At 40.8% G+C, this 24,259-nt stretch overlaps 1 protein-coding gene across 2 annotated transcripts in view; it reads right to left on the bottom strand.

The window, feature by feature from the left end:
• The window catches only part of TMEM248 (transmembrane protein 248), a 32,731-nt gene extending 28,285 nt beyond the window's left edge, over positions 1-4,446 (bottom strand). The window contains exon 1 of one of the 2 annotated variants that reach the window (XM_061209274.1): positions 4,240-4,446. The gene's annotated coding sequence lies outside the window, so the exon portion shown is untranslated. The other variant, XM_061209275.1, reaches the window with a different exon arrangement.
• Positions 4,447-24,259: the final 19,813 nt, after the last annotated feature.

Genomic DNA, 24,259 nt, shown 5'->3' with positions numbered 1-24,259 from the left:
CCTTATAAAGAAAGACAGAGCTTTCTACCCAGGGACCCCTGGCACCCATTCTGGACTCTCTCTCCTACAACCGAACGGTTACCTGTCACCAGCCCTGTCGCGCCCATCGCTGCAGTGTCTCTCAACAGCAGCTTTTGCTCCAGCCCCACGGCCTCCTTCAGCCAAACTGAACCCCAAATGTGTCCTGCTCCCGTGCTCTCTCATCTCCATGACGCCGTTTCTGCACCCTCCTACCTCGGGCAGGGCCCGGCACCGGGAAGGTGCTTACCAGTAATGTCCTACATTACCGCCCACTTTTGTGAACGAGGCACGCTGTTCTAAGAGTTCTGCACATGTTTCATATGGTCCTCACAACATCTGCATTTTACAGATGAGCAAATTCAGGCGAAAGGAAGTTACCTAAGCTACCCAAGGTCCTAAGCGAACCTGGATTCAAACCCAGTCGGCCTCCAGAGCCCGTGCATTAACCACTAAGTGCTCTACTGCCCCCCAGTAAACATTATGAGTCTGAATAGAGTCAACCCCATCAAATGAGAGCAACACTGAAAAGTATCCATACAATTTTGTAATTAAGACATCAATAGCGATGTAAGCAGACACCTCTCTCATTAGGGGCTAAGGAAAGAGTATCATTTTTAACAGCCACCATTTAAAATGTGCCGTGGGCCAGGCCCCATGCCAAGTGCTTTACATACGTCATATGTTCTAATCTTCACAACACTGCTAAGTAGGTGTTACTATCCTCATTCTACCGAAGAGGAAACTGAGTCAAAAGAGGTTAAGTAATTTATACAAGGTTATACTACAAAAACGTGGCAGTAAGTAATTAAGACTCTGACTTAATTCATCTGACCCCAAGCTGTGCCATCAATCACAATACCAGGATTGATAAGTAGGTTTCAAGTCCAATGCCAGATAGAAGAAAAAAAAAAAAATTCACATGCCATGGATAGTGTATTTTAGTCATCGACTTCAATATAAGCACAATTAAAATGGATTTTTCTGAGGTTACCTTATTTCCCATCTCTTCAGTAAGGCAACTCCCACCTCAGCACCCTCATCAGGGTATAAAGCAAAGACAAGTGGAATCTCCTGCCAATGGTTTCTTGTTTGTTAATCTAATACAACCCACAGTGCAGAGAGACTTGCAAAAACTTGTTTCACTCAACAAGTTTAAATGATCAAAAGAGAAATTATAACAGAAAGCATAAAGTTTTAGTTGCTAAACGTGCATTTTAGGCAACATCGGTACTCAAAGACAAAAGGAAAAGGAACAACATGGGCTGATAATAATTTCATGGACTTATTTCCATGAAATTTGGACTTATTTCCAAAATTCAGACTTTGGCTGTATTTCTACTCACAACTAATTAATACATCGCTCCATTTTCAAAATCATGATATAAAATCATGGGAACTTCCAACATGTTCCCTCTCTCCTTTTAACAAATAAGTTCATCTTAGTCCCGAAATTGAAAATGATTTCTTTTTCCTTAGTTTTTTTTAATTGCTGACCTACTTAAAAACCAAATTAAAAGTATCCCCATATTAAGATGTAATGATCTGGGGTTTAATTAACAGATACTTAAGAAAACAAATCATGAGTGATGACAAGATTAAACGAACACTAAAAGCTCAATATGAAACTATAACATCCAAACTCAGTGTAAAGACTGGGAGATGTTCTGAAAACAGCATTTTTAAACAAACAGCACAAAAGTCCAAATGACAAATGACAGCCCTTTGCAAACTATCATCACCAAACATTGTTCTATAGTCCCCAGGACTACACTTACGTATACAATTATACACAGAATGAGCTGTAGACCCCTGGTCAAATTTATTTTCTGTATGGAAAAGATAATTTAAGGATTTCTATGTTTATCAGAACAAATCCTACAGGGAAATTCCATTTGCTAAAAACCGTATCTTTCCTCCATTTCCTTTTTTTCATTTTAATTGGAATGTTGTAGTGAAAAAAAAATTTTTTTTAATTCTAAAGCCCTCTTACATGGCAATATTATTTGACAAAAACATCCCATAGATCTGCCATGCCTATCAGGACCACCCTTTTTTAGACACTTGTCTATGATAAGGAGGAGACAGAGCAGTGGGTAGAGAGGGAAGAAGAGTCAAAAAGAAGCATGAAAAAGTTAACATGGTCCTGGGCACGTTCAGAGAAAAGCTGAGTTGAAGCCAGTGAGGTCCTAGGACTAATCATAATGTTCCAGGGCAATTACATGGCGTCCCGTTTCAACAGCTTCAAAGGTTCTTCAACAACTGGGTAATAGAAACAAACAGCATCTCTGTGAAGTGAACTAGATGTCATTAAAAACCCTCAGGAGACGGCTAAGAGCCTGCCATTTAACACTTGGCTGCAGCCAGAGTAGCAGAGATGGTACTAGAGCTGTGCTCCTGCACACTAAACACAGGCACTGAAACAACTTGCAGACAACAAATTTAATTTCCTGATTGTTAACACCAGACAGGAATTACAATCAGCCTCTTCTTCATTGTCTTTAAAGTAAGTTAAGCACTGCTTTGGGTCACTGGCTGTTTAACGGAACAAGACAAACTCACCAAATGAAAACAATTCTCTAGAACCCAGAAATCCACCAGAAGCCAGATTGGGTAGCATGTGTTTTCTGTCTTAGAAAAGCACTTAACCCTTAAGCAGCTGCCTCTGTCAATACTTCCAGGCATCTACTGCCCAGTTCCTAGACTAGGTGTCCTTCCACCAACTGACCCGAGCTTTTTCACTTCCCAGCTAATTCTGAATGACCCAAATCCTCCCAATCCTTCGAGGTCCACCTCAAAAGTTACTTCCTTTATGAAGCCTTTTCTGATCCTAATCAGAAGAAAATCCTTAATAGCTGGTATCTCCATACGACACTTTAGTCCTGCCACATCTTACAGCCTATTGCATTCTCTAAGTTCCTTGCGGGCAGAAACTGTATTTGCACTTAGGTGTGTCTCGCTTCCCTGCAGTAGCTGCAGCTACGGCCCCAACAAAGCAGGTGCGCTCAATCAGCATCTGTGACCTTAGTACCCAGAGGCCAGTGGCAGCCCTGATTCCAGTCCATCTCAATTAGGTCACAGAAATTCTTCCCGGACCTTTACTAGGAAGTCAACCCACTGCCTCCTTACTCCCGGAGAGTAAATAGGTTTGGAGTCATGAAGTATGACTGCACAACAGGTCCATTTCCTTTGAGAATCCTGAAATGAAATGAGGGAGCAGGAAGGTACTCACACCAGCAAGCAATGATGGAGCATTCATCTACAGATGGGATACAAATGCTCAGACTCCAAGCTGACCAAAAAGAGGGCTATAGGGACAAACCAACCCTGGAGTTCTGCCTCCTGCCACCTCCCAGAGCGGGCTCACCTGAGTCAGGAAAGTAGCAATTCAGGCGCTTTCCTGCTTTCAAGCAGACCGCAAAGAAGCTCATCATTCAACACTCAGCCAACGCTGTCATCTGCTAGTTGAGAACTAAACTACAGACGTCGGATTTTTCAACAAAGGCCCCCTCACCAGCTGTCCACCAGTTATGGTGTTTGCACAATTCAAAACAGCACAACAGGCGGAGATTTATTCCGGGTGGTGCCTATCAAGGGAAGTACAACTACGTGCCGCTAGATTATCTTGACGCCGCACAATTTAGTTTATTAAAATATGAGTGAAGATGACAATCCACCCCACCTCTGGAAACTTAGCAAGCTTGACACAAAAAATACCACTATTTCATTTTAAGTGTCTGCACATACGCAAGTCTCTCCCTCCCATCTTCTTTCTGAGATGTGTATCCTTTGCAAACGGAGGAGTAACGCAAACCCAACCCAAACTCAAAAATGGCAAACTACCAACACGTTCCCCGTGCCAAACCCAAATTATCCAGGCCTCTGCTCCAGACGTGGGAAGCCCCGCCATCTCGAGGGCGGCCAGGGAACTCCGGCTCCGGGGACGCGAGTGGACAAACCCCGGTGGCGGGGGACCAGGCCGAGGCCACAGCGCAGGCCAGACCCGGGCCAACCCCCACCGGCGGCTGGGGCAGGGGCTGCAGCCCGAGACGCGAGGGAGAAACCCGGCCAGCTCGTCCCCTCCCGGCCACGGGTCAGCCGCGGCCGAGCCCCGACCCCGGGCCGCCCGCCCCGGCTCACCCCGCCCCGGCGGGCAGCGGCGCGCCCCGGACCCGGCCGGGCCAGCTGCTCGCCGGACGCCCGCGGCCGCTCGGAGCTCACTCGCGGCGGCGCACGGCGGGCCCGGGGCCGCTCGGCACCATCCTCCCCGCCGCGCCGGCTCCGCGGGGCCGACGCGAGGACCAGAAGCCAGTCGGGCTCGCGCCGCCGCAACACGGGTTGGTGTCCGGGTCCGGCAGTCGTAGTTTCCGGGTAGAAAAAAACGCGACCGCCAACGCCGCCTTAACCCCCGACACCTGGCGTCCGACGGCGGCGCGGCCGGGACAAGACTCCGCAGTCGCGGGTGGCGGAGACCACGCCTCCTGGCTGGGTCACGTGAGGGGGCTTGCGCGTGAGTACGTGGGCTGCGTGCGTGCGGGCGTTGAGAGCGGGACGTCGTTTTGTGTGTCTGTGAGTGGGGTGTTGTGAGAGTGATTGTGCAGTGTGCGTGCGTGGTGCACGTTTGTGGATCTGTGTGTGTCAGTATGCATTATGTACAAAGCCGTGGCTGGTGCACATACGTGGATCTCTGTGTGAATCTGTGCGCGAGTTTAGTGTCTGGTGTGAGTGCAAGATGTGTGCGTGTGTGTCTGTGTGTTTCTCTGCTCCTGTATTAATCACTGCTGATGAAAGTATCGCTTGGTACAATCAAAATTATGAAATAATTTTGTAAAATGATTTAAAATAATTTTGTAAAATAAATTTGGCATTGTCCGGTAAACTTGAAGATACACATCATCTCTGGAGAATATGTGTGACCCTGGAGAAACACTTGCGCATCTGCACAAGTAAACCAAATAATGTTTATAGCGTCACTGTTTGTACACACGAAGAACTGAGGGAAAAAACAAACGCCCATACAGTCAAATGTAAACCTAGACTTAGGTATATTCATAAATAATCAAATACAAAAGAGCTGTGAAAATAATTGGAAACAGCTGACACAACAAGGGGGCTCAACCTCAGGGAGCAAATCACAAAATGATTCATTGCAGCATAATTCCATTATATAAAATTCCAAAACATGCTAATCTCATGGACATATTGTTTAGAGGTGCATACATAATTGGTAGAACTCTGACAAGAACCGTGAGACAAGATGCACAAACTTCATGTTAAGTGTTAAAATGATGGAATTGGGGAGGGGCACACAGGGCACTTCAAAGGTAATGGAAATGTTCCCTATCTTAAAAAGGCTCATGGGTACACAGTTATTTAATGAATTTAAGTTACTGTTTATATTTTACGCGTAACTTAAAATTTTAATTTTGTATCTACTAGATAGCTAATAAAAAAGAAAAACGGGGAGGAGGGATAAATTGGGAGATTGGGATCGACGTATACACACTACTATATATAAAATAGATAACTAATAAGGACCTGCTGTATAGCACAGGGAACGCTTCTCAATACTCTGTAATGACGTACATGGGAAAAGAATTTTAAAAAGAGTGGATAAACGTAAATGTATAACTGAATCACTTTGCTGTACAGCAGAAACTAACACAACATTGTACATCAACTATACTCCAATTAAAATTAATTAAAAATAAAAATAATTTAAAAAAAGAAAAACATTGATTCACCATTGAACTAGAAAGTTGTTGAGTGTCCAGAAGATGTCCTGTCACGTGACAAAGGCAGCAGAAGTTGCTAAGTATCCTAAAATTAGTCAAACTGAGGAGATGTCGATGTGAAGTCATTCAAGAGTCATGAAAGAGAATGACTGTGCCCCAAAACATATGTTTTTGACAAAGGTATTAATAGCTTTCAGCTGGCTTTCAAAAGAAGCTGCTTAACTTGCAGTAGAAAGTAATTAAACCAAAGATAAAATTTCTATCCTCAAGATTATACCCTCAACCTTAAAGTTGTCGAAGCAAATGATGTGGAGGCTTTGACAAGCATGCCAATACAAGTAGTGAACAACTGCAAGTGGCCAAGGGTCATTTAAATCAGTTGGTGAATATGGATTAAACTTAAACTTGGATTGTGAAGGTGAAGAGCAGTGTGGTGGGTCATTGTGTCAGGATAAATATATGCTGTCATAAATTAAAAATAAGTCTTCTCAATTCTGTGCATCAAAGTCCAAATAGAAATAAAAAGTTTTCGGAATTCCCTGGTGGTCCAGTGGTTAGGACTTCACCCTTCCACTGCAGGGGGCACAGGTTCGATCCCTGGTCAGGGAACTAAGATCCTACAAGCCATGTAGAGCAGCAAAAAAAAAAAAAAAAAAAGCTAGAAAAGAAATAAAAAATTTTAACTCCACTATTTTCATGCACTTATGTAATTTTTTTTCTGAAAAGCTGTTATTGAATCAATGAATGTCTTACACTCAATGAAATAAATCAATAAATACTTGTTGAATAAGTGAAAGAACAGTAAACATTTCATAAAAGAAGAAATATGGATTCCAACAGATAGAAAAAGATGTCATTGGTAATAGCGATGAGGGACTCACTGACGATAAGCAGATAGCTTGCTGGGAGGGAGGGTATTCTGCAGCTGAAAGGAGAACAGGAGGCTCTGGTCGGAGGTGGGATTTGGGGTCAGTCCTGGCTTTGCTGCTCACTGTCTGGATACCCTCGAGCAAGTCACAAACACACTGAACCTCACGCTCTTCATTCCTAAGGTGGAGATGATAATATCAGCTTATTCAAGTTGGTAAAAATCCTCCAAACGCTCTGTACACTGTAAAGCACCATCCAAAGATAAGTTACGTGCTGTGAGAGTAAATTGTGGTGGGACCAGAGCTAAGCTGAGCTGTTTTGGAAAGTTCAGGCAGGGTCCCAACCCCTGGTCGTCATACTGATTATAATAGTGTTGCTTTGTAACCCTTGGGTTCAAGGAGCTTCAGAATTGTTTATGTCAGATTTTCAGCATTATTTATTGGTAATAATCAGACTGATGATTTACACCTGGTCTCAGTGAGACCCCCACAAAGGGCTCTGCAATTGAGGAATGTAGCAGGATTATGCCTATGTGACCAGCAAGATTTTTTTTTAAAAGCACTCCACTTTGGGCTCCCTGTTCCAAGGTGTTCCATGCACATGTTGATGGTTCGGGATCTAAGAGAGAAAGTGAGTTCTGCCTTGGCTCTTACAAAAAACGTATAATAGGACCTGGCCTTTCCAGACCTCTTGCTATGAAACAGCCTTTGGCTATGATGCATGTCCTTACTTTAATACTGTTGCTATACTGTGGTTTTTTTTCCCTGTAATAAATTGTAGCATTGTCATTTAGGGTCCTGTGAGTTTTTTGAGCAACCGAACCCTGTTAAACCCTTCTTAATTGCCACCATTCCTGCAGCTGGTGTCAGAAGTAGGATTTACTGAAAACCCCCTGACTCATTCTTTACTCAAAATATGGCTAAGGCATTATTTAAAAAGAAAAAGGATGACTCTGATAAAGCGGATGAAAATGAACAAGCTACCCTTGGTTTGAAGTAGCACAGACTGAAATGAGATACTTATTAATAATAAAACTTTCTCGTGAAATCTGGAAATGAAAGAATCTGAACTTCAGGAGCTAGAAAGATGGATCAGAAGGGAAATGCAAACCGACGTCAGGGCGGCTAAAAATTCAGTTCCGTGGCTGCTGCTTCGAGCAGTAGCAAAATGTGAACAAGTTCAGAATCTCCATGGGTTGAGCTATGCCCTCTCTGGCTGGCACTATAATTTTTGATAATAAGCGAAGCCTGTGACACCCATGACAACTAAGAAGATAATTCAAGTGGGGCAAGATGACGATGGAGGGCAGGAAACCATGGAAATAAGGGATTATTCAGGGAAAGAATGGAGTCATTTTGTAGATCATTACAGACATCATCCTGATAAACCTTTGTTGAAACGACTCCTGAGAAATTTAGGACAAGGGGCAGTGTCTCTGCTTTGAACACTGCTGACCAGAGGGGGAATATTTGGGCCACCCCCCATTCTCTGTTGGCTAAAACCTTTGTGAGGATGGTTCATGGGGAAGCCCCGTAGATTAACAGAATAGATTAAGAGAAGGGTCCATCATACATATCCAAAGAAGGACAATTTTACTGCCCCTCCCTTTGTCCACACATACTGAAGCTGCAGAAGCACTGCAGGTGCAGGCAGGATTGGGTTATCTATATAATTGTAGACCAAGTCACCCGGGCTAAGACCAAATCCATAATGGAAGGAATCCCACTGGCATTGGCACCATGTATGACTTTGCTATTGAGACCACAAGAGAATGTAAAAGAGGCAACCTCAAATCCTTTATCCCAATGACCACATAGGGAATTTCAAAATTAAAAAAAAAAAAGTTAGATGGTGTAGGCACTTTGGAAAACAGACTGGCAGTTCCTCAAAATGTTAAACATAGAGTTCGTATCTGACCCTGCAATTCCACTCCTAGAGACTCAGCAGAATGGAAAACCTGTCGACACAAAAATGTGTACACAAATGTTCACAACAGCATCATCATAGCCAAAAAGTGGAAACAGCCCAATATTCACCAGCTGATGAATGGATAAACAAAATGTGCTATCTCCATGTAATGGAACATTACTCACCCATAAAGGGTTAGGAAGTATAGATACATGTCATAATACGGATGAATCTTGAAAACATATTAAGTGAAAGAAGCCAGTAACAAAAGACCACATATTATATGATTCCATTGACATGAAATGTCCAGAACAAGCAAATCTATGGAGACAGAAACTAGATTAAAAGTTGCCTAAGGTGGGAGGTGACTGGAGGGTGATAACTAAAGGGGAGTTCCTTTGGGGGCAATGAAAATGTTCAAAAATTAACTGTGGTAATGGTTGCACAACCCTGTGAATATACTGAAAACCACTGAACTGTATGCTTTAATTGGATGATGGTATGGTATATGAACTATATCTCCCTAAAGCTGTTTTTAAAAAGATTAGGACTGGACTTCCCTGGTGGCGCAGTGGTTAAGAATCCGCCTGCCAACGCAGGGGATACGGGTTCGAGCCCTGGTCCGGGAAGATCCCACATGCCGTGGAGCAATTAAGCCCCTGTGCCACAACTACTGAGCCTGCGCTCTAGAGCCCACATGCCACAACTATTGAGCCCATGTGCCACAACTACTGAAGCCCGCGCACCTAGAGGCCGTGCTCCGCAGCAAGAGAAGCCACGACAATGAGAAGCCCATGCACCGCAACGAAGAGTAGCCCCTGCTCGCTGCAACTAGAGAAAGCCCGCACGCAGCAACGAAGACCCAACGCAGCCAAAAATAATAAATAAATAAATTAATTAAAAATAAATAAATAAAAAATTAAAAGATTAGGACTTTACAAAAGAAAGAAAATCGAAACAAGAAAGGGAGTAACTTTTCAGGCTCTAATCATGTGAAAATCTTTAGACAGTTAATGTTTAAATGAAAATAAAATAGGAGGAAATTGACAGTGTCATCGAAACCTTGAGAGAAAGTTTATGGGAATCTGAGGTTCCCACGACTGTCTCCTCAAAGCCCCTAGGATGTAAAATCCCAAGGCTTAGAGAAATTTCAGAAAGAAAAAGTTTCCAATGAGCCTACAGCATCGAGTTCCAAAATACCCACTTTTAATATAAAGGCAGTAGTTCTTTGTCCCATACTTGCAAATTTTCCTTAAGATCGAGATTATTTCCAATCTTAAAATAATTCACATTTCTTATTTAAAAAAAAAAATCAAGGCCATGATGGAGGAAGAAGATTGACATAAAGGCTGGGGTCTCTTAACTCCCTGTGCGGTTCCTAAGGCCTTTACCCATGTGTGGGTGAAATGACCAGGGGTGGAAGAATAAGTCTTCTAATTCTATTGGGCACAGGAGCAGCTCCAGTACTGCCTAGGCCTGCTCATGAGCCCCTTAGGGGCAACAGAATTAATCTAGGGGGCTACGGGGATGCTACTCAGAGGGATCAAAATTGAAGTCTGGGGCTTCCCTGGTGGCGCAGTGGTTGAGAGTCTGCCTGCCAATGCAGGGGACACGGGTTCGAGCCCTGGTCTGGGAGGATCCCACGTGCCGCGGAGCAGCTGGGCCCGTGAGCCACAACTACTGAGCCTGCGCGTCTGGAACCTGTGCTCCGCAACGGGAGAGGCCGCGACAGTGAGAGGCCTGCGCACCGCGATGAAGAGTGGCCCCCGCTCGCCGCAACTGGAGAAAGCCCTCGCACAGAAACGAAGACCCAACACAGCCAAAAATAAATAAATAAATAAATAAAAATTAAAAAAAAAAATTGAAGTCTGGTTAAAAGTGGAATATGTGATTTTTTTTTTTTTTTTAATGTACACTGTGGTGGTGTCTCCCTTACCCGCTACGCTCTTATAGTGGAACTGGGGTGGGGGGAGCCATGATAGAGAAATCTTCATAGGAGTCTTCCCTGCTGTACCCAGTTTTCTTTTTCAATATTAGACCTGGTAGTCTTTGCACTGGAACTACAGTTAAGGGCTCCAGAGGCTGGAATATTTCCTGACAAGACACCACATCTATTAATTTGGACCTAACTGCAGGAATTCCAAAGGGATTGATGCGACTGATGGTCCATTCCCCACACCCTGCCACGTTGGAGATGACTGTCGAAAATGTTTTGTTGCCTAGTGGATGGGATAGTTGTATTTCTCTGCACTTATCCAATCAGAACCTCGAGATGACAAGAAGCGGAGGCCCTTCTGTGTCTCGTCCTGTTGCTGCCACCCATACAACTTGCCCAGTGGGAAACCAGAGGGTCCTGCTTCAGAGGGGGGAAAAAAGTGGATTGAAATTAATGATACATGGAAGAAGATGAGATTGCTGCTGAGGGAGAGGGAGAGAATAAATTGTTGTTAATCTGATGACTTGTGAGAAGCTTAGAGCAAGAGAATAAATATGGTCTCTTAGTTCTCACTCACAAGATCCTTGGGGCAATGTACCTGTTTACCAAGACCTCTTCCAACAAGCGATCTGACAGCTGTGGAAAACAGTTTGGCCTCAGAAAGTTAAACATAGAATTATCGTATGATCCAGCAATTCTCCTCCTAGGTACACATCCAGAAGAATTAAAAGCAGGAATTAAACAGATACTTGTATATCAATGTTCATCACACCATCATCTGCAAGAGCCAAAATGCAGGAACAACCTAAATGTCTACCAACAGATGAATAAAGAAAATGATATATACATACAATGGAATATAATCTTAAAAAGGAATGAAATGCTGATACATGCTACAACACGATGAGCCTTGAAAACATTATGATCAATGAAATAAGGCAGACACACAAGAATACATATTGTATGATTTCACTTACACGAAGCCACTAGAATAGGCAAATTCGTTAAGACAGAAAGTAGAATAGAGGTCAGTAGGGGCCCCCGCGGGGGTGGGGAGTGAGGAGTTACTGTTTGATGGGTACAGAGTTTCTGCTCGAGATGATGAACAAGTTCTAGAAATGGGTTGTGGTGACGGCTGCACAACATTGTGAATGTACTTTAATGCCACTGAATTATACACTTGAAAATGGTCAATTTTATGTTATGTATACATTCCACCAAATTTAAAAAAAAACGTGAGCTGACAGCATGGTATCTCGCGAACTTCTGGGGTGGCCTGTGTCCTCACAACGGATGCACAGGTGGGAGGCCTGACTGTGTGACCATCTGGACCAGGACAAGTGTGGCTATGCCTGTGAGTTCCCATTTCCTCTATATATGTTAGTATACTGGATCTGTGTTGGGAAGCAGCCTGTGGGAACATTTCCCTGGTTAAACTCAGAGTATACCAATCAATGATGATCTGAACGAACACTACATGGTCACTCTGTAAACCTAAAACTGTCCTTTAAAAAAAAGTTTATTTAAAAAATTGTGTGGGTATTGGGACTTCCCTGGTGGTCCAGTGGCTAAGACTCCGTGCTCCCAATGCAGGGGGCATGGGTTCAATCCCTGGTCAGGGAACTAGATCCCACATGCCGCAACTAAGAGTTTGCATGCTGCTACTAAAGGTCCTGCATGCTGCAACTAAGACCCGGTGCAGCCAAATAAATAAATAAATATTTCAAAAATAAAAATAAAAATTTGTGTGGGTATTAATTGTGTTGATGAAGGTTTAAGAAAAGTACCAAAATATAAAGGTAGAAGGTTATCCGCTACAGGACCCATCTGTCATTATGTGTAAAAATAGCTCTCTCGTTGTGGGTGGAAAAAACATAAGGAAGTGGAGGGGCAATTGGGACATTTGAATCACTGACAAAAGGAAAAGAATTAGGTATAATTTGGTGGGCCTACCTTCCTGAGAATGAAAAGCCAGAAATGCACACGGATGGTTATGAGGAACACTGCGCCATATGCAAACCAAAGTGTATTTAGGAATATAGTCAATAACTATGTAATAGCTTTGTATGGTGACAGAGGACAGCTAGACTTACCATGGTGATCATTTTGAAATGTATAGAAACATCGAATCACTATGTTGTGTGCCAGGCACTAACATAGTGTCGTAGGTCAATTATACTTCAAAAACAAACTCATAGAAAAAGGGATCAGATTTGTGGCTACCAGAGGCAAGGGTTGGGGGAGGGGCATTAAGATGAAGGTGGTCAAAAGGTACAAACTTCCAGGTATAAGATAAATAAGTACTAGGGATATAATGCACAATATGATAAATATAATTAACACAGCTGGATGTTATATATGACTATTGAGAGTAAATCCTAAGAGTTCTCATCACAAGGAAAAGAAATCACTTTTTTCTATTTCTTTAATGTTGTATCTATACCAGATGATGGCTGTTTGCTAAACTTATTGTGGTATCATTTCATGACGTGTGTACGTCAAATCAGTATGCTGTACACCTTGAACTTATACAGCACCATATGTCAATTATAATTCAATAAAACTGGAAGAAGAAAACAAAGTCTGTTTAGGAGGGACTACTCCGTTGATCTTACCCTGGGGGGACTCCACATTTTCGAGTTTCATGTTTATTTCCTAAATGTACTAAAGCGATTAGTGCTCAATGGCTACCACATGTCTGAGGGTTGAAAGAGCACTGGCCCAAGACGAAAGAGCCCTGGGAGTATAAGCAGCTGGGCTAGGTGTAGCTGGCCAGGTGGAAATCGCTTTGAATGAGGATTCAAACACACTGATGAAAAAGGCCTCGGAGCACACGTTGCCTCAAAGGCATCCTATTCCAGGAGGAAGGACAGGGGTGTGCGAGCTTCCCACAGTGGGAACAGCTGGCACATCAACACAGCTGGGTCGGTGTCAGGGCGACCCAGGCACAATGGCCAGGAATTCTCATAGCAGAAGCCCAGGCTCTGCACTTACAGGAGAGGCATCTCAGCGGATGGAATTTTTACTGGCAAATGCAACCTATCAGAGTGCCACAACTTTGGTCCCACAGCTGAGTGCTAACCATTTTTTCCCTAAATCCAAGTCACAGGTATTGGATAGATTTTAACCAGACCAGAGTGCTCCCCACTGCAGACACCTGGGCCCTGTCGAGGGATTCCTCCTACTGGGAACCAATATCTGTCAAAGCACACGACCCAAGAAAAGGAGTTTGGTTATATCCTCCAAATGCTTGGAACCTGAAATAACAAAGCTTCTAACCTATACTCCCATGAGAAATAATATACAGTACCTGAGAAAAGGTAGATTTTGTTGGGAGGGGCAAAAAAAAAATCAATGATAGATCGTCATGGATCAGGGAGGAAAAGAACAGTCAAGTATAAAAAAGTTTGGGTTGGTATTACTGGATGGAGCAGCTGTCTAAGTGAATACCAACCCCTCAAATGATTGCAAACATTGGGAATCTGCGTGCACATTTGGACTCTCTACATGAACAGGGTCCCTGTTCCCAGGTGTTCTGTGCTCATAGGGTGACAGCCTTTGGCTGTGATACCTTTCCTTACATTAATAGCTGTTGCTATCTTGTACCCTTTTCCTGAGATAAACTCTAGATTTGTTAAGCATTGCCATTTTGAGTCCTGCCATTTTGGGTCTTTAGCAATTCAAACCTGTTTAACTACCACCGTTGGGGCAGTTTTTCTGCACTAAAAATCACAGTCTCCTGATGGGTGCGTATCCCCTCTCTGGTATTCCCAAACGCTAAAACCCGAATCTAGTCACCAGGAAATGATCAAACAAATCCAGGATGAGGGACGTTCTGTAAAACATCGAGCCCACACTCTTCAGATATATCAATGTCATGAAAAACAAAAAACTATCCTTTCACAATGTTTATGTACGTCGAATCATCCTGATGTACACGTTAAACATCTTACAATTTTATGTGTCAATTACACCTCAATAAAGCTGGAAAAACAAACCCAAACAAATAAGGCTGAGCAATTGTTTAAAGGAGACTAGAGACATGACTGCTAAATGAGTGATTAATCCTGCACAGGAAACTGGATTAAAAAAAAAAAAATCTATTAAAGACATTATTTGGAGAATTTGGAGTTGGTCTGTTTATTGCCTCAAGGTTAAATTTCTGTTGCTGTGTAAAAGGCTGTCCTTATTCTTAGGAGATATGTATCTAATGTATTTAGGGATATTAAATTATTATACCTGCACCTAACTCTCAAATACTGTAGCCAGAGAGTGATTACATGTGCATGGTGGGGGGACGGGCAGCGGGGGAGAAAGAGAAAGAGGAAAAGAGAGAGGGAGATCGGGAGAGAGGGAGGGAGGGAGGGAGAGAGAGAGGAGCGTGCGCAAATGAGGCAAAATGTTAAGGACTGAATCAAGGAGAAGGGCACGTGGGTTGTTTATTATAGTATTCTTGCAATATTTCTGTAGATTTGACACTTTTCAAAATAAAAAATTTAGGAGGAAAAATAACAATTACTGTACTACATTAGGCCAGAGGTCAACAAACTTTTTAGCAAAAAATATTTTAGGCTTTACGGGCCATGGGGTCTCTATTGTAACTATTCATCTCTGCCATGCAGCATGAAAGCAACAGAATGAATGGGAGTGGCTGTGTTCTAATAAAACTTCATTTACAAAAGCAGGTGGTGGGCCAGATTTGGCTGCTGGCCATATTTTCTGACCCCTGCTTTAGGCTGTGAGAAACTCAAGGCTGCATCCCATGGTCGACTGGAAATTCATGGCTGAAAGTGACAAATTCTCTTAAAACATGAATCAAATATTATAGCTTGAAATGCTGTAATCCTAATTGCCTAATAACTAAGAACCTCTCAGCCATGTCCCACTTAAAAAATTCTCTCCTCTTCTTCAACTTTTCTCTAATAAAAACTCTTCAAATCTCATTATCTTCCTGAAGCCCAAGGTCTAAAGCACCAATGCCTACCATCCTCTCCCTTCTCAGTTCTCTGGGGAGAGTTGGTATAAAACGGTGCTTTGAAGTGGGAACTCTGTGCGGTGTAAAACGGGGCGGCTGCTATGAAAAACAGTACGGTGGTTCCAAAGAATTAAAAAGAGACCCACCATATGATCCAGCACTTCTGGGTATACATATTAAAAAAATAGAATCAGGATATTGAAGAGATATCTGCACTGCCGTGTTCACTGCAGCACTATTCACAATCGCTGAGACGTGGAAACAACCTAAATGTCCATTGACAAAGGAATGAATAAAGAAAATGTGTATACAAACGATGGAATGCTACTCAGCCTTAAAAAAATAAGGAAATTCTGTGCAAGCTATTATATATAAAACAGATAAACTACAAGGTCCTACTATATAGCCCGGGGAACAATATTCAATATCCTGTGATAAACCATAATGGAAAAGAATATGAAAAACAATGTATATATAACTGAATCGCTTTGCTGTATAGTAGAAATTAACACATTGTAAATCAACTATACTTCAATAAAATAAATTAAAAATAAAAAAGTTTTTTTAAAAAAGGGAAATTCTGCAATATGGGACATGGATGGACCTTAAGGACATTATGCTAAATGAAATAAGCCAGACACAGAAAGACATGTACTGCCTGATTCTACCTCCAGGTGGTACCTAAAAGAGCCAAATTCATAAAATCAAAGATGGGAAGCAGAGGTTACCAGGGGCTGGGGATAGGGAGTTATTCATCAATAGGCGTAAAGTTTCAGTTAAGCAAGATGAAGAATAAGCTCCAGAGATCTGCTGTGCAACACTACCTAGAGTCAACAATCACGTACAAAATTTAACAAAAAATCGTTCAGAGGATAAATCTCACGTTAAAAGGATAGATCTCACGTTAAGTGTTGTTACCACAATAAAAAGTAAAAAAAAAAAAAACAAAACTAAAAAGAGTGGGGCTCTGGAGCTAGAGGCCTGGATTTGAATCCTGGCTTCCCACTTCAGCTCTGTGATCTTGGGCAAGACACTCACATCTCTGTGCATCAGCTTCCTTTTCGTGCCTCAGGGTAATAGTAATACTTCCCCGAAGGGTACCTGAGAAGATTAAATGTATTGCTCTAGGTGAAGCACTTAGCACAGTGCCTAGCACGTATTAAGCACTAATTAAGGCTACCTATTATTATTCCCGCTGGACTAGGTTTATTAGACACATTCAAGAAGTAATACATTTTACAGCCTTGCTTAAGGGTACCTTGTACATAACAGCTGAATACATGGGAGATGCTATAATTACTCCACTGGGCAGTTAAATCCACATTTGGTGCTTTTGTCACTTTCATTGTATCTTACACTCATTTAAGTCTTGAGCTATTTGACTTTTCATATTTTTACAGCTTCCTATTTCTACTGGATTGTAAATAGGCTGAAGGCAAAGTCCAGGACATGTGCCTTTTTACAGTCCCACCAGCACTGCTCTATATATGTAGCCTGGACTCCACCTATATTTAGGGCAAAGAATTCGTATGGTTTAAAGGAAGACCCTTCCACAGACCACCTCGTCCAGCCCCCTGCTGACTGGTTCACTTAAACACACAGAAAGTGCTCATTTCGGAATGAGTCACTCTTATTTACAAAGTACTAAGAGAAAGTTTCCACTTGAAATGGTGACCGTGTGCATCACCCCCTCACTTTCCAAATCAGGAGAAAATGACCAGACTCCTCCCGCACCCCGCCTGTCCACCACCCAGAGCAGATGCCACCAGAATTTCAGGTTATTTCTGACGACAGACTCTTCTTAGTGCTTAGAGGAGATTCCTCTATATTTAAGAATGCTTACCAGTCTTCTGGCTGCCACTCCAAATCCAAGAAACTAGGTTTCTTTCAGCTTCAGTGACTTTTTATTAAGGGAACGAGCAATTTTCTTCTGGCAGGGAAACCGTGGAGCAGGTGCGTACTTCTGTAGAAGAAATTTAAACCAGATACCTATCCCTGCAGACAACTCATTATTCTTTTACAGAGGGGCAGGCCTCAGAACCTTCCAAGAGGGTGATGCCACCCCTAGAGGTGGCATTCTGTATTGGCAACCACTGAGAGGTTGCCTGGGAAACCCTGTTCAGAGACAGTTGTGTCACTTTTAAAACAAATTTCTCCCTTTAAGAGCTAATTTGTATTATTACAGTTCTGTGTCATGCAGTGGTTTGGAGCTTTTGTTTTTATACTCTGAGAATAATTTTTTCCTGTTTTCTGATGACTAAACAACCATGGTATTGTATAAAGTTAGGAAAACTTAGAAAACATTAAAAAGGAAAATTAAAACCATCTGTAATCCCCTAACCCAATGGTAACTACTGATGAGATTTTGCTGTATTTCTTTTTTTCCCCTCTAGCGTTGCTTGGGATTTTAAAACAAATTTGGAACTATGCTTAATATTATGCAAGGATAGCTATCTTCATAATTATCCTTTAATTAAAACATTCCCCTCTACACACTTTAAACACTGAATTTTTAAACTTCTGTACTTAATATTTTTATATAAATTTTTGTTTTTTTATTTCTTAGCATAGCTTTATAGAAATAGGATTATTGTGCCAAAAGAGTAAAAAGATTTTTAAGGCTCTTGACACGCAGCCCTGATCTGCTCTCGGCAAATGTTATAATCTGTGCTTTCATCAATGAGGTACATTTCTCTGGACATTCATAGTCATAAAATGCTATATTTGCCATAAGATGTTCACCTTTGCCGATCTGACAAGAAAAACATTAATTTTGTTATTGAATTATTTTCTATTTCTTTGATTATTAATGAGGTTGAATATTTTTCATGTTGTCCGTTTTTAAGTCTAAATGGTGAATTTTTCATGTCCTTTGTTGTATTTTTAAATGTTTGAATCTTCTTACATTTTCTTATTTGAAAAAGTACTTAATTTTTTTTTCATATTTGTATTGGTAATTTGTCTTTCTTTTTCTCCCCCAGCTTCATGGTGATATAATTGACATATCACATTGTGTAAGTTTAAGGTGTACAACATGATGATTTGATACAACATGAATATTGTGAAATGATTACCACAATACAGTTAGTTAACACAACCATCACTTCACATAATGACCCTTTTTCTTTGGTGAGAATATTTAAGATCTACTCTCTCAGCAACTTTCAAGTATACAATACAGCATTGTTAACTATAATCACTGAGCTGTTAGATCCTCAGAACTTATTCATCTTATAACTGGAAGTTTGTACCCTTTGACTGACATCTCCCCATTTCCCACAGCTCTCAGCCTCTGGCAACCACTGACTCTTTCTATGAATTCAGCTGTTTTAGATTCAAATATAAGTGAGATCATACAGTATCTGTCTTTCTGTCTGACTTATTTCACTTAGTATAATACTCTCAAGGTTCGTCCATGTTGTTGCAAATGACAGGATTTCCTTTTTTTTTAAAAAAAAAATGTATTTATGTGGCTGTGCCGGTCTTAGTTGCAGCCCGCAGGATCTAGTTCCCTGACCAGGGATCAAACCTGGGCCCCTTGCACTGGGAACGCGAGTCTAAACCACTGCACGGCCAGGGAAGTCCCAGGATTTCCTTTTTATGGCCAAATAATATTCCATTGTGTATATGTGCCACATTTTCTTTATCCATTGATCCTTTGTTGGCCACTTACCTTGTTTACATGTATTGGCTATTGTGAATAATGCTGCAATGAACACAGGAGTACAGGTATCTCTTCAAGATGCTAATTTCATTTCCTTCACATCTATACCCAGAAGTGGAATTGCTGGATCATAAAGTAGTTGTATTTTTAATTCTTTGAGGAACCCCATACTATTTTCCATGGTGACTGAACCAATTTACATTCCCTCCAGCAGTGCACAGGGTTCCCTTTTCTGCACATACTTGCCAACACTTACTTGTCTTTTTAATAACAGTCATTCTAACAGGTATGAGGTGAAAGCTCATTGTGGTTTTGACTTGCATTTCCCCAATGATTAATGATGTTGAGTACCTTTATGTATCTTTTGGCCATTTGTATGTCCGCTTTTGAAAAATGTCTATTCAGGTTCTCTGCCCAATTTTGTTGTTGTTGTTGAATTGTTTGGTTCTTCTTTTTTTTTTTGCAATTGAGCTGTATGAACTTTTTATGTATTTTGGATATTAACTCTTTATCAACTATATGATTTACAAATATTTTCTCCTATTCCATAGGTTGCTTTTAATTTTCTTGATGGTTTCCTTTGCTGTGTACCTGCTTCTTCATTTGAGGTAGTCCCTCTTGTTTATTTTTGCTTTTGTTGCCTTTGCTTTTGGTGCCAAATTCAAAAAATCATCACCAAGACCAATGTCAAAAAGGTTACCCCTATGTTTTCTTCTGGGAGTTTTATGGTTTCAGCGCTATGTTCTTTCCCCATTGAATGGCCTTGTATATATCTTCTTTGGTTAAGTTTCTTTTCAAGACTTTTGCCCATTTTCTAACTGAATTCTTTTTAAACTGTTGAGTTCAGAGTGTTCTTTATATATTTACCATGGATATTAGTTATTTGTTGAATATGTAATTTGCAAATATTTTTCTTTCAGTCTCTAGCTAGTCCTTTAATTCTATTAACAGGGTCTTTCATACAGCCAAAGTTTTAAATTTTGATTAAGTTTTATCAGTTTTTTTCTTTTATGGATTATGATTCTCTTGGCCTCGCCTTAAGGTTCCAAAGATTTTCTTCTGTTTTCTTCTAAAAGTATTATAGCAATTATAACGTTTATTTAGGTGGAAGTTCTTTTTTTTTTGCCGATGGATGTCCAATTGCTACAGCACCATTTGTTGAAAGTCTATCCTTCTTCCATTTAATTGCTCTTACACCTCTGTCAAGTATCAGTTGGAAAAAATCAATTGGTCATACTTGTATGTGTCCATTTTGTGTTCCTTATTCTTTTCCATTGATCTATGTGTCTATCCACTAATATTTTACTGTCTAGATTACTATAAATATATAGCAAATCTTAAAATTGGATAGAGTGATTCCTCCCACTTTATTCTTCTTTTTCAAATTTCTTTTAGCTGTTCTAGTTCATTTGCCATTTCATTTGAATTTTAGAATAAGCTCATTTATATCTATAAAAAATTTTTGCTAGAATTTGATAGGAATTACATTAAACCTATAGAAGTTTGGGGAGAATTGCTATCTTTACTATGTTGAGTATTCCAGTCTATGAACACAGTATGTCTCTCCATTTATTTAGCTCTTTTTTGATTTCTTCATCAGCATTTTGCAGTTTTCAGCATTGATGTCCAGAACATGTATTATTATATTTATACCTTAATAAATTGTTTTTTGAACATTTATAAATAGTAGTGTATTTTATACTTGATTCTACCTGTTCACTGCTGGCATATATACATATATTTTTTGTATCTGCATAACTTAATTTTTATTTAAGCAAAAGAAATCAACTTTTAGCATCCACTTTCACTGCAAAGTGCCTATTTACCTTCTATTTATGTTTGTATTCTTTGCTAACATATTTCTTTTTTTAGCAAATATTTATTCCTATAAATATCTTAGCAAAATCACCAGGGGAACTTTAAGAAAACAAAAGGAAAGCTGCTAAAATTATGCTCAGTGTATTTTCCTTAAAACACATCAACTTTTAGTATCCCGAAGTCAAGACAGAAATCTTAAAGTAAATGCCACAATTCAGCCTGGAGGATTTGTCAGAAAAAAATTTTAGATGCTAACAATGAGCTCCACAGCTGCCACTCTGATATTTTAAAGCTTTATGAAAACACAACTCACCATAAAATTCATCCTTTTAAAGTGTACAATTCAATATTTTGAGTATATTCACAAAGTTGTAGGAAACCCTTATCACTATCTAATTCCAGATCATTTTCATCACCCCCAAAAGAAACCTTGTACCTCTCAGCAGTCACTCCCATTCTCCCCTCCACCCAGCCCCCGACAACCTAATCTCTTTTCTGTCTCTATGAATTTGCCTATTCTGGACATTTCATATAAATGGAATCATACAATATGTGGTATTTTATGTCTGGCTTCTTTCCCTCACCATAATGTTTTCAAAGTTTGTCAATGCTGTAGAATGTATCAGTATTTCATTCTTTTTTTATGGCCGAATAGTATTCCATTGAATGGATATACCATTTTTGTTTGTCCATTCATCACCTGATGGGCATTTAGCTTTTTTCTACGTGATTTTATTTTATTTTATTTTTTTTATTTTTTTTTTTTAATTTTTTTTTAAATTTATTTTTAGCTGTGTTGGGTCTTTGTTTCTGTGCAAGGGCTTTCTCCAGTTGCGGCGAGTGGGGCCCACTCTTCATCGCGGTGCGCAGGCCTCTCACTGTCGCGGCCTCTCCCGTTGCGGAGCACAGGCTCCAGATGCGCAGGCTCAGTAGTTGTGGCTCACGGGCTTAGTTGCTCCGCGGCATGTGGGATCTTCCCAGACCAGGGCTCGAACCCGTGTCCCCTGCATTGGCAGGCAGATTCTTAACCACTGCGCCACCAAGGAAGCCCGTCTACGTGATTTTAGATTTTAAAAATTAAACTTTTTATTTTGAGATCATCATTGATTCACATGTAGGAGTAACAATAGATCCCTCCAATGGTAACATCTTGCATAACTATGGTACAATACCACAACCAGGAAATTTACACTGCAACAATACACTGGTTTTTTACAGATTTCACCAGTTTTGCCTAATATTGTGGTTTAGCTCTAGGCAATTTTATCACATGTGTACATTTGTGTAATCACCCCTGCAGACAAGGCACGGATGGATTCCACACCAAAGAATCCATTGTGCTGCTCTCTTATGACATTCAGCTCCCTTCTCACCCTATTCTGAATCCCTGTAAACCACTAATCTGTTCCCCATCTCTATAACTGTCATTTTAAATTATATATTTTAAAAATTATGTGTATAAATGGACTCATACAATATGTAACCCTCTGAGATTGTTTTTTTTCCACTCAGTATATATCCTTTGAGATCCATCCAAGCAGTTTTATCGGTAGTTCATTCTTTTTATTACTGAATAGTCTTCCATTGTATGAATGTACCACACTTTGTTTAATCATTCATCTGTTGAAGGATATTTGGATTGTTTCCAGTTTGGAGTTAACATGAATAAAGGCGCGATGAGCATTTGTGTATATGCCTTCGTGTGAATGTAAGTTTTCACTTCTCTGGGATAAAAGTCCAACAATGCAGTTGGTGGGTTGTATGATAATTACATGTTTGGTTTACAAGAAGTTAACTATTTTCCAGAGTAGTTTTACCATATTAGATTTCCATCAGGATTGTATGAGTGATTCACTTTCTCCACGTCATCGTCAGCATTTCCTTCTAGGCACCATGGTTTCTGATGAGAAATCCAATGTCATGCAAGTCATTGCTCCATTATAGGTAATGTGTCCTTGCTACCTACTTTTAAGTTTTGCCTTTAATTTGGAGAAGTTTGTGATGTGTCTTTGCATGGATTTCTATGGGTTATCTTGTTTGCAGTTCACTCAGCTTCTTGAATCTATAGGTTTATGCCTTTGGCCAAATTTGGTAAACTTTCAGACACTATTTATTTTAATATTTTTTTAGCCATAGACTTTTTCTTCTCTCCTTCTGGGACTCCGATGACAAGAATGCTAGATTTCTCATTATTGTCCCAGAGGCCCCCGAGGCTATCACTTTTTAATTTCAGTCTATTTTGTGTTTAGCAGATTGCGTAACTTCTATTGATCTATCTTCAGTTCGCAAATTCATTTCACTGTCATCTCCTCTCTGATATGTAGCCCATCAGTGAGGTTTTATTTTTTTAATTTCAGTTGTTGTAGTTTTCAGTTCTAACATTTCCATTTGTTCTTTTTTTTTTTTTTAAGATTTTATTTATTTATTTATTTATTTATTTATTTGCACCAGGTCTTAGTTGAGGCAGGCAGGCTCCTTAGTTGCAGCTCCAGGGCTCTTAGTTGTGGCTTGCCAGCTCTTTAGTTGCGGCACATGGGCTCCTTAGTTGTGGCATGTGAACTCTTAGTTGTGGCATGCATGTGGGATCTAGCTCCCTGACCAGGGATCGAACCCGGGCCCCCTGTATTGGGAGCGCGGAGTCTTATCCACTGCGCCACCAGGGAAGTCCCCTTGTTTCTTCCTTGTATCTTTGTTTTGCTGGGACTTTCTCATTTGTTTCTTTCCTTCCCCAGTCCTGGATTCAGGCTTTTCTCCAAGGAGCATGGTGAATCAGGGTGGCCGAGAGGTTTGTCCTCACCAACACCCTCCCAAATGGCCAGCTAGCTAACAGCTGGATGCACCTTCATGCCCTGGCCCAAGACACCACAGGCATGCACACCCAGACCCAACCATTCCTGAGTGCCCAGGCCTTGGCTAGAGTGTCCACAGGGTGGGAGCAGGGAAACCAAAGAACCTAGCCTGGGGTTTGAGGAGGGGGAGACAGGACTGTGCATGAGTTGGACTCCAAGCCCCCATCAGGCTCCACTGTCCCATCAGGCTTCACTTGAAAACACAAATCCGAAGATAAAATTAAGAATTCCAAAATGGCAAAGATAGAGCATTAAAGTCCAAGTGCAGGGAACTTCTGGGCACAAGCCCTGTGTATGTTTATTCTTTTGTTTCTCACTCAATTTTGTAATTTTGTTTCATATAAATGCTAAAAGCTCTTGTTACTTATAGGTGATTTATATTTGTTTCTATTGTGAATAAAATTTTCCCATTATAATTTGCTAACTGGCTAGTAATGAGAATATAGAAAAGTCATTTTTTAGTTACTTTTGATGGCTATTTTAGTA

Source organism: Eubalaena glacialis, chromosome 13 (assembly GCF_028564815.1).
Source record: "Eubalaena glacialis isolate mEubGla1 chromosome 13, mEubGla1.1.hap2.+ XY, whole genome shotgun sequence".
In the NCBI taxonomy this organism is placed as follows: Eukaryota; Metazoa; Chordata; class Mammalia; order Artiodactyla; family Balaenidae; genus Eubalaena; species Eubalaena glacialis.
This window is presented reverse-complemented; position numbering and strand designations above follow the sequence as displayed.